This window comes from Oncorhynchus keta, unplaced genomic scaffold (assembly GCF_023373465.1).
Source record: "Oncorhynchus keta strain PuntledgeMale-10-30-2019 unplaced genomic scaffold, Oket_V2 Un_contig_4974_pilon_pilon, whole genome shotgun sequence".
Lineage (NCBI taxonomy): Eukaryota > Metazoa > Chordata > Actinopteri > Salmoniformes > Salmonidae > Oncorhynchus > Oncorhynchus keta.
In genome coordinates, this window is record NW_026288055.1 from 2,081 (window position 1) to 14,812 (window position 12,732).

Sequence of the window (12,732 nt, forward strand, 5' to 3'; positions counted from 1 at the left end):
ATTATGGTGATGTATATTAACATTATGGTGATGTATCTATCAGAACATTATGGTGATGTATCTATCAGAACATTATGGTGATGTATCTATCAGAACATTATGGTGATGTATCTATCTTAACATTATGGTGATGTATCTATCAGAACATTATGGTGATGTATCTATCTAACATTATGGTGATGTATCTATCAGAACATTATGGTGATGTATCTAACAGAACATTATGGTGATGTATCTATCTTAACATTATGGTGATGTATCTATCTTAACATTATGGTGATGTATCTTAACATTATGGTGATGTATATTGAACATGATGGTGATGTATCTATCTTAACATTATGGTGATGGATCTATCTTAACATTATGGTGATGTATCTATCAGAACATTATGGTGATGTATCTATCTTAACATTATGGTGATGTATCTATCAGAACATTATGGTGATGTATCTATCAGAACATTATGGTGATGTATCTTAACATTATGGTGATGTATCTATCAGAACATTATGGTGATGTATCTATCAGAACATTATGGTGATGTATCTATTAACATTATGGTGATGTATCTATCAGAACATTATGGTGATGTATCTATCAGAACATTATGGTGATGTATCTATCAGAACATTATGGTGATGTATCTATCAGAACATTATCTTAACATTGATGTATCTATCAGAACATTATGGTGATGTATCTATGTGAACATTATGGTGATCTATCTATCAGAACATTATGGTGATGTATCTATCTTAACATTATGGTGATGTATCTATTTCAGAACATTATGGTGATGTATCTATCAGAACATTATGGTGATGTATCTATCAGAAACATTATGGTGATGTATCTATCAGAACATTATGGTGATGTATCTAACAGAACATTATGGTGATGTATCTATCAGAACATTATGGTGATGTATCTATCAGAACATTATGGTGATGTATCTATGAACATTATGGTGATGTATCTATTAACATTATGGTGATGTATCTATCAGAACATTATGGTGATGTATCTATCAGAACATTATGGTGATGTATCTATCAGAACATTATGGTGATGTATCTATCAGAACATTATGGTGATGTATCTTAACATTATGGGTGATGTATCTATCAGAACATTATGGTGATGTATCTATCAGAACATTATGGTGATGTATCTTAACATTATGGTGATGTATCTTAACATTATGGTGATGTATATTAACATTATGGTGATGTATCTATCAGAACATTATGGTGATGTATCTATCAGAACATTATGGTGATGTATCTATCAGAACATTATGGTGATGTATCTATCTTAACATTATGGTGATGTATCTTAACATTATGGTGATGTATCTTAACATTATGGTGATGTATCTATCAGAACATTATGGTGATGTATCTTAACATTAAGTGGTGAGAACATTATGGTGATGTATATTAACATTATGGTGATGTATCTTAACATTATGGTGATGTATCTATCAGAACATTATGTATCTATCTTAACATGATGTATCTATCTTAACATTATGGTGATGTATCTATCAGAACATTATGGTGATGTATCTTAACATTATGGTGATGTATCTTTAACATTATGGTGATGTATCTAACAGAACATTATGGTGATGTATCTATCAGAACATTATGGTGATGTATCTTAGGAACAGAACATTATGGTGATGTATCTATCAGAACATTATGGTGATGTATCTATCTTAACATTATGGTGATGTATCTTAACATTATGGTGATGTATCTATCAGAACATTATGGTGATGTATCTATCAGAACATTATGGTGATGTATCTATCAGAACATTATGGTGATGTATCTATAACATTATGGTGATATATCTTAACATTATGGTGATGTATCTATCAGAACATTATGGTGATGTATCTTACAGAACATTATGGTGATGTATCTATCAGAACATTATGGTGATGTATCTATCAGAACATTATGGTGATGTATCTATTAACATTATGGTGATGTATCTATCAGAACATTATGGTGATGTATCTATCAGAACATTATGGTGATGTATCTTAACATTATGGTGATGTATCTATCAGAACATTATGGTGATGTATCTTAACATTATGGTGATGTATCTATCAGAACATTATGGTGATGTATCTATCAGAACATTATGGTGATGTATCTTAACATTATGGTGATGTATCTATCAGAACATTATGGTGATGTATCTTCAGAACATTATGGTGATGTATCTATCAGAACATTATGGTGATGTATCTATCAGAATATTATGGTGATGTATCTTAACATTATGGTGATGTATCTTAACATTATGGTGATGCATCTATCTTAACATTATGGTGATGTATCTTAACAGAACATTATGGTGATGTATCTTCAGGAACATTATGGTGATGTATCTTAACATTATGGTGATGTATCAGAACATTATGGTGATGTATCTTAACATTATGGTGATGCATCTAACAGAACATTATGATGTATCTTAACATTATGGTGATGTATCTTAACATTATGGTGATGTATCAGAACATTATGGTGATTAACATTATGGTGATGTATCTATCTTAACATTATGGTGATGTATCTATCAGAACATTATGGTGATGTATCAGAACATTATGGTGATGTATCTTAACATTATGGTGATGTATCTATCAGAACATTATGGTGATGTATCTATCAGAACATTATGGTGATGTATCAGAACATTATGGTGATGTATCTTAACATTATGGTGATGTATCTATAACATTATGGTGATGTATCTATCAGAACATTATGGTGATGTATCTATCAGAACATTATGGTGATGTATCTTAACATTATGGTGATGTATCTATCAGAACATTATGGTGATGTATCTATCAGAACATTATGGTGATGTATCTTAACATTATGGTGATGTATCTTAACATTATGGTGATGTATCTATCAGAACATTATGGTGATGTATCTATCAGAACATTATGGTGATGTATCTATCAGAACATTATGGTGATGTATCTTAACATTATGGTGATGTATCTATCAGAACATTATGGTGATGTATCTATCTTAACATTATGGTGATGTATCTTAACATTATGGTGATGTATCTTAACATTATGGTGATGTATCTTAACATTATGGTGATGTATCTATCAGAACATTATGGTGATGTATCTTAACATTATGGTGATGTATCTATCAGAACATTATGGTGATGTATCTTAACATTATGGTGATGTATCAGAACATTATGGTGATGTATCTTAACAGAACATTATGGTGATGTATCTATCAGAACATTATGGTGATGTATCATTATGGTGATGTATCTTAACATTATGGTGATGTATCTTAACAGAACATTATGGTGATGTATCAGAACATTATGGTGATGTATCTACAGAACATTATGGTGATGTATCTTAACATTATGGTGATGTATCTTAACATTATGGTGATGTATCTAACAGTACATTATGGTGATGTATCTTAACATTATGGTGATGTATCTATCAGAACATTATGGTGATGTATCTTAACATTATGGTGATGTATCTTAACATTATGGTGATGTATCTAACAGAACATTATGGTGATGTATCTAACAGAACATTATGGTGATGTATCTAACAGAACATTATGGTGATGTATCTAACAGAACATTATGGTGATGTATCTTCAGAACATTATGGTGATGTATCTATCAGAACATTATGGTGATGTATCTTAACAGAACATTATGGTGATGTATCTATAACAGAACATTATGGTGATGTATCTTAACAGAACATTATGGTGATGTATCTTAACAGAACATTATGGTGATGTATCTTAACATTATGGTGATGTATCTAACAGAACATTATGGTGATGTATCTAACAGAACATTATGGTGATGTATCTAACAGAACATTATGGTGATGTATCTAACAGAACATTATGGTGATGTATCTTAACAGAACATTATGGTGATGTATCTTAACAGAACATTATGGTGATGTATCTAACAGAACATTATGGTGATGTATCTTAACAGAACATTATGGTGATGTATCTATCAGAACATTATGGTGATGTATCTAACAGAACATTATGGTGATGTATCTTAACATTATGGTGATGTATCTTAACAGAACATTATGGTGATGTATCTTAACAGAACATTATGGTGATGTATCTAACAGAACATTATGGTGATGTATCTTAACATTATGGTGATGTATCTACAGAACATATGGTGATGTATCTTAACAGAACATTATGGTGATGTATCTTAACAGAACATTATGGTGATGTATCTTAACAGAACATTATGGTGATGTATCTAACAGAACATTATGGTGATGTATCTTACAGAACATTATGGTGATGTATCTATAACATTATGGTGATGTATCTAACAGAACATTATGGTGATGTATCTTAACATTATGGTGATGTATCTATCAGAACATTATGGTGATGTATCTATCAGAACATTATGGTGATGTATCTTAACAGAACATTATGGTGATGTATCTTAACAGAACATTATGGTGATGTATCTATCAGAACATTATGGTGATGTATCTTAACAGAACATTATGGTGATGTATCTTCAGAACATTATGGTGATGTATCTATCAGAACATTATGGTGATGTATCTTAACAGAACATTATGGTGATGTATATTAACATTATGGTGATGTATCTTATCAGAACATTATGGTGATGTATCTAACAGAACATTATGTTGATGTATCTTAACAGAACATTATGGTGATGTATCTTAACATTATGGTGATGTATCTATCAGAACATTATGGTGATGTATCTTAACATTATGGTGATGTATCTTAACAGAACATTATGGTGATGTATCTTAACAGAACATTATGGTGATGTATCTTAACAGAACATTATGGTGATGTATCTTAACATTATGGTGATGTATCTAACAGAACATTATGGTGATGTATCTATCAGAACAGAACATTATGGTGATGTATCTATCAGAACATTATGGTGATGTATCTAACAGAACATTATGGTGATGTATCTAACAGAACATTATGGTGATGTATCTAACAGAACATTATGGTGATGTATCTTAACAGAACATTATGGTGATGTATCTTAACATTATGGTGATGTATCTAACAGAACATTATGGTGATGTATCTTAACAGAACATTATGGTGATGTATCTAACAGAACATTATGGTGATGTATCTTAACATTATGGTGATGTATCTTAACATTATGGTGATGTATCTAACAGAACATTATGGTGATGTATCTATAACATTATGGTGATGTATCTTCAGAACATTATGGTGATGTATCTTAACATTATGGTGATGTATCTATCAGAACATTATGGTGATGTATCTATAACAGAACATTATGGTGATGTATCTTAACATTATGGTGATGTATCTTAACATTATGGTGATGTATCTACAGAACATTATGGTGATGTATCTTAACATTATGGTGATGTATCTAACAGAACATTATGGTGATGTATCTACAGAACATTATGGTGATGTATCTGAACATTATGGTGATGTATCTTAACATTATGGTGATGTATCTATCAGAACATTATGGTGATGTATCTATCAGAACATTATGGTGATGTATCTTAACATTATGGTGATGTATCTTAACATTATGGTGATGTATCTTAACATTATGGTGATGTATCTATCAGAACATTATGGTGATGTATCTTAACATTATGGTGATGTATCTTAACATTATGGTGATGTATCTATCAGAACATTATGGTGATGTATCTTAACATTATGGTGATGTATCTATCAGAACATTATGGTGATGTATCTATCAGAACATTATGGTGATGTATCTAACAGAACATTATGGTGATGTATCTAACAGAACATTATGGTGATGTATCTTAACATTATGGTGATGTATCTATAACATTATGGTGATGTATCTATCAGAACATTATGGTGATGTATCTTAACATTATGGTGATGTATCTATAACATTATGGTGATGTATCTATCTTAACATTATGGTGATGTATCTATCAGAACATTATGGTGATGTATCTATCAGAACATTATGGTGATGTATCTATCAGAACATTATGGTGATGTATCTATAGAACATTATGGTGATGTATCTAACAGAACATTATGGTGATGTATCTATCAGAACATTATGGTGATGTATCTTAACATTATGGTGATGTATCTATCAGAACATTATGGTGATGTATCTATCAGAACATTATGGTGATGTATCTTAACATTATGGTGATGTATCTATCAGAACATTATGGTGATGTATCTATCAGAACATTATGGTGATGTATCTTAACATTATGGTGATGTATCTTAACATTATGGTGATGTATCTATCAGAACATTATGGTGATGTATCTATCAGAACATTATGGTGATGTATCTATCAGAACATTATGGTGATGTATCTAGAACATTATGGTGATGTATCTTAACATTATGGTGATGTATCTATCAGAACATTATGGTGATGTATCTATAACATTATGGTGATGTATCTTAACATTATGGTGATGTATCTTAACATTATGGTGATGTATCTTAACATTATGGTGATGTATCTAACAGAACATTATGGTGATGTATCTATCAGAACATTATGGTGATGTATCTAACAGAACATTATGGTGATGTATCTTAACATTATGGTGATGTATCTATCAGAACATTATGGTGATGTATCTATCAGAACATTATGGTGATGTATCTTAACATTATGGTGATGTATCTATCAGAACATTATGGTGATGTATCTTAACATTATGGTGATGTATATATCAGAACATTATGGTGATGTATCTATCAGAACATTATGGTGATGTATCTTAACATTATGGTGATGTATCTTAACATTATGGTGATGTATCTATCAGAACATTATGGTGATGTATCTATCAGAACATTATGGTGATGTATCTATCAGAACATTATGGTGATGTATCTATCAGAACATTATGGTGATGTATCTATCAGAACATTATGGTGATGTATCTATCAGAACATTATGGTGATGTATCTATCAGAACATTATGGTGATGTATCTTAACATTATGGTGATGTATCTATCAGAACATTATGGTGATGTATCTTAACATTATGGTGATGTATCTATCAGAACATTATGGTGATGTATCTTAACATTATGGTGATGTATCTTCAGAACATTATGGTGATGTATCTATCAGAACATTATGGTGATGTATCTTAACATTATGGTGATGTATCTATCAGAACATTATGGTGATGTATCTTAACATTATGGTGATGTATCTATCAGAACATTATGGTGATGTATCTAACAGAACATTATGGTGATGTATCTTAACATTATGGTGATGTATCTATCAGAACATTATGGTGATGTATCTATCAGAACATTATGGTGATGTATCTATCTTAACATTATGGTGATGTATCTATCAGAACATTATGGTGATGTATCTATCAGAACATTATGGTGATGTATCTATCAGAACATTATGGTGATGTATCTATCTTAACATTATGGTGATGTATCTATCAGAACATTATGGTGATGTATCTATCAGAACATTATGGTGATGTATCTATCAGAACATTATGGTGATGTATCTATCTTAACATTATGGTGATGTATCTATCAGAACATTATGGTGATGTATCTTAACATTATGGTGATGTATCTATCAGAACATTATGGTGATGTATCTAACAGAACATTATGGTGATGTATCTAACAGAACATTATGGTGATGTATCTTAACATTATGGTGATGTATCTATCAGAACATTATGGTGATGTATCTTAACAGAACATTATGGTGATGTATCTTAACAGAACATTATGGTGATGTATCTTAACATTATGGTGATGTATCTAACAGAACATTATGGTGATGTATCTTAACAGAACATTATGGTGATGTATGATTAACAGAACATTATGGTGATGTATCTTAACAGAACATTATGGTGATGTATCTAACAGAACATTATGGTGATGTATCTTAACATTATGGTGATGTATCTATCAGAACATTATGGTGATGTATCTTAACAGAACATTATGGTGATGTATCTTAACAGAACATTATGGTGATGTATCTTAACAGAACATTATGGTGATGTATCTAACAGAACATTATGGTGATGTATCTTAACAGAACATTATGGTGATGTATCTCAACAGAACATTATGGTGATGTATCTTAACAGAACATTATGGTGATGTATCTTAACAGAACATTATGGTGATGTATCTTAACAGAACATTATGGTGATGTATCTTAACAGAACATTATGGTGATATATCTTTACATTATGGTGATGTATCTTAACATTATGGTGATGTATCTAACAGAACATTATGGTGATGTATCTTATCAGAACATTATGGTGATATATCTTTACATTATGGTGATGTATCTTAACAGAACATTATGGTGATGTATCTTAACAGAACATTATGGTGATGTATCTAACAGAACATTATGGTGATGTATCTTAACATTATGGTGATGTATCTTAACAGAACATTATGGTGATGTATCTTAACATTATGGTGATGTATCTAACAGAACATTATGGTGATGTATCTAACAGAACATTATGGTGATGTATCTTAACATTATGGTGATGTATCTAACAGAACATTATGGTGATGTATCTAACAGAACATTATGGTGATGTATCTTAACATTATGGTGATGTATCTATCAGAACATTATGGTGATGTATCTATCAGTACATTATGGTGATGTATCTATCAGAACATTATGGTGATGTATCTTAACATTATGGTGATGTATCTATCAGAACATTATGGTGATGTATCTACAGAACATTATGGTGATGTATCTTAACATTATGGTGATGTATCTTAACAGAACATTATGGTGATGTATCTTAACAGAACATTATGGTGATGTATCTTAACATTATGGTGATGTATCTTAACATTATGGTGATGTATCTTAACAGAACATTATGGTGATGTATCTTAACAGAACATTATGGTGATGTATCTTAACATTATGGTGATGTATCTTAACAGAACATTATGGTGATGTATCTTAACAGAACATTATGGTGATGTATCTTAACATTATGGTGATGTATCTTAACAGAACATTATGGTGATGTATCTTAACATTATGGTGATGTAACAGAACATTATGGTGATGTATCTTCAGAACATTATGGTGATGTATCTATCAGAACATTATGGTGATGTATCTTAACAGAACATTATGGTGATGTATCTTAACAGAACATTATGGTGATGTATATTAACAGAACATTATGGTGATGTATCTTAACATTATGGTGATGTATATATCTTAACATTATGGTGATGTATCTTAACATTATGGTGATGTATCTTAACATTATGGTGATGTATCTATAACATTATGGTGATGTATCTATCAGAACATTATGGTGATGTATCTATCAGAACATTATGGTGATGTATCTATCAGAACTATCAGAACATTATGGTGATGTATCTTAACATTATGGTGATGTATCTATCAGAACATTATGGTGATGTATCTTAACAGAACATTATGGTGATGTATCTATCTTAACAGAACATGAACATGTATGTAATGAAGCAACCAATAAGACTTCATTTTTTAAAAACTGCCAAAAATGCAATTAGCTGGAAAACACCATTCTAAACAGCACACCTGGGGAAACACCATACTAAACAGACCACCTGGGAACACCATTCTTAACAGCACACCTGGGAAACACCATTCTAAACAGACCACCTGGGAAAACACCATTCTAAACAGACCACCTGAAACACCATTCTAAACAGACCACCTGGGACAACACCATTCTAAACAGACCACCTGGGACAACACCATTCTAAACAGACCACCTGGGGAAACACCATTCTAAACAGAAGACCTGGGGAAACACCATTCTAAACAGACCACCTGGGGAAAACACCATTCTGAACAGAACACCTGGGGAAACACCATTCTAAACAGACCACCTGGGGAAACACCATTCTAAACAGACCACCTGGGAAACACCATTCTAAACAGACCACCTGGGGAAACACCATTCTAAACAGACCACCTGGGAAAACACCATTCTAAACAGACCACCTGGGGAAACACCATTCTAAACAGACCACCTGGGAAAACACCATTCTAAACAGACCACCTGGGGAAACACCATTCTAAACAGACCACCTGGGAAACACCATTCTAAACAGACCACCTGGGGAAACACCATTCTAAACAGCACACCTGGGATAACACCATTCTAAACAGACCACCTGGGGAAACACCATTCTAAACAGACCACCTGGGATAACACCATTCTAAACAGACCACCTGGGGAAACACCATTCTAAACAGACCACCTGGGGAAACACCATTCTAAACAGACCACCTGGGATAACACCATTCTAAACAGACCACCTGGGGAAACACCATTCTAAACAGACCACCTGGGAAACACCATTCTAAACAGCACACCTGGGAAACACCATTCTAAACAGCACACCTGGGGAAACACCATTCTGAACAGACCACCTGGGAAACACCATTCTTAACAGACCACCTGGAAACCAACATTCTAAACAGAACACCTGGGAAACACCATTCTAAACAGCCCACCTGGAAACCACCATTCTAAACAGAACACCTGGGAAACACCATTCTAAACAGCCCACCTGGAAACCACCATTCTAAACAGAACACCTGGGACAACACCATTCTAAACAGAACACCTGGGAAACACCATTCTAAACAGCCCACCTGGAAACCACCATTCTAAACAGAACACCTGGGACAACACCATTCTAAACAGAACACCTGGGAAACACCATTCTAAACAGCCCACCTGGAAACCACCATTCTAAACAGCACACCTGGGACAACACCATTCTTAACAGAACACCTGGGAAACACCATTCTAAACAGCCCACCTGGAAACCACCATTCTAAACAGAACACCTGGGACAACACCATTCTAAACAGACCACCTGGGAAACACCATTCTAAACAGAACACCTGGGACACACCATTCTAAACAGCACACCTGGGACAACACCATTCTTAACAGAACACCTGGGAAACACCATTCTAAACAGCCCACCTGGAAACCACCATTCTAAACAGCACACCTGGGACAACACCATTCTTAACAGAACACCTGGGAAACACCATTCTAAACAGCCCACCTGGAAACCACCATTCTAAACAGCACACCTGGGACAACACCATTCTTAACAGAACACCTGGGAAACACCATTCTAAACAGCCCACCTGGAAACCACCATTCTAAACAGCACACCTGGGACAACACCATTCTAAACAGAACACCTGGGAAACACCATTCTAAACAGCCCACCTGGAAACCACCATTCTAAACAGCACACCTGGGACAACACCATTCTTAACAGAACACCTGGGAAACACCATTCTAAACAGCCCACCTGGAAACCACCATTCTAAACAGCACACCTGGGACAACACCATTCTTAACAGAACACCTGGGAAACACCATTCTAAACAGCCCACCTGGAAACCACCATTCTAAACAGCACACCTGGGACAACACCATTCTTAACAGAACACCTGGGAAACACCATTCTAAACAGCCCACCTGAAACCACCATTCTAAACAGCACACCTGGGAAACACCATTCTAAACAGCCCACCTGGGAAACACCATTCTAAACAGAACACCTGGGACAACACCATTCTAAACAGCCCACCTGGAAACCACCATTCTAAACAGCACACCTGGGACAACACCATTCTAAACAGCCCACCTGGAAACCACCATTCTAAACAGCACACCTGGGACAACACCATTCTAAACAGCCCACCTGGGACAACACCATTCTAAACAGCCCACCTGGAAACCACCATTCTAAACAGCACACCTGGGACAACACCATTCTAAACAGCCCACCTGAAACCAACATTCTAAACAGAACACCTGGGAAACACCATTCTAAACAGCACACCTGGGACAACACCATTCTAAACAGAACACCTGGAAACCACCATTCTAAACAGAACACCTGGAAAACACCATTCTAAACAGCCCACCTGGGGAAACACCATTCTAAACAGAACACCTGGAAACCACCATTCTAAACAGAACACCTGGGAAACACCATTCTAAACAGCCCACCTGGGGAAACACCATTCTAAACAGAACACCTGGAAACCACCATTCTAAACAGAACACCTGGGACAACACCATTCTAAACAGAACACCTGGGACAACACCATTCTAAACAGAACACCTGGGAAACACCATTCTAAACAGACCACCTGGGGAAACACCATTCTAAACAGAACACCTGGGACAACACCATTCTAAACAGAACACCTGGGGAAACACCATTCTAAACAGAACACCTGGGACAACACCATTCTAAACAGACCACCTGGGGAAACACCATTCTAAACAGACCACCTGGGGAAACACCATTCTAAACAGACCACCTGGGATAACACCATTCTAAACAGACCACCTGGGGAAACACCATTCTAAACAGACCACCTGGGAAACACCATTCTAAACAGCACACCTGGGAAACACCATTCTAAACAGCACACCTGGGGAAACACCATTCTGAACAGACCACCTGGGGAAACACCATTCTTAACAGACCACCTGGAAACCAACATTCTAAACAGAACACCTGGGAAACACCATTCTAAACAGCCCACCTGAA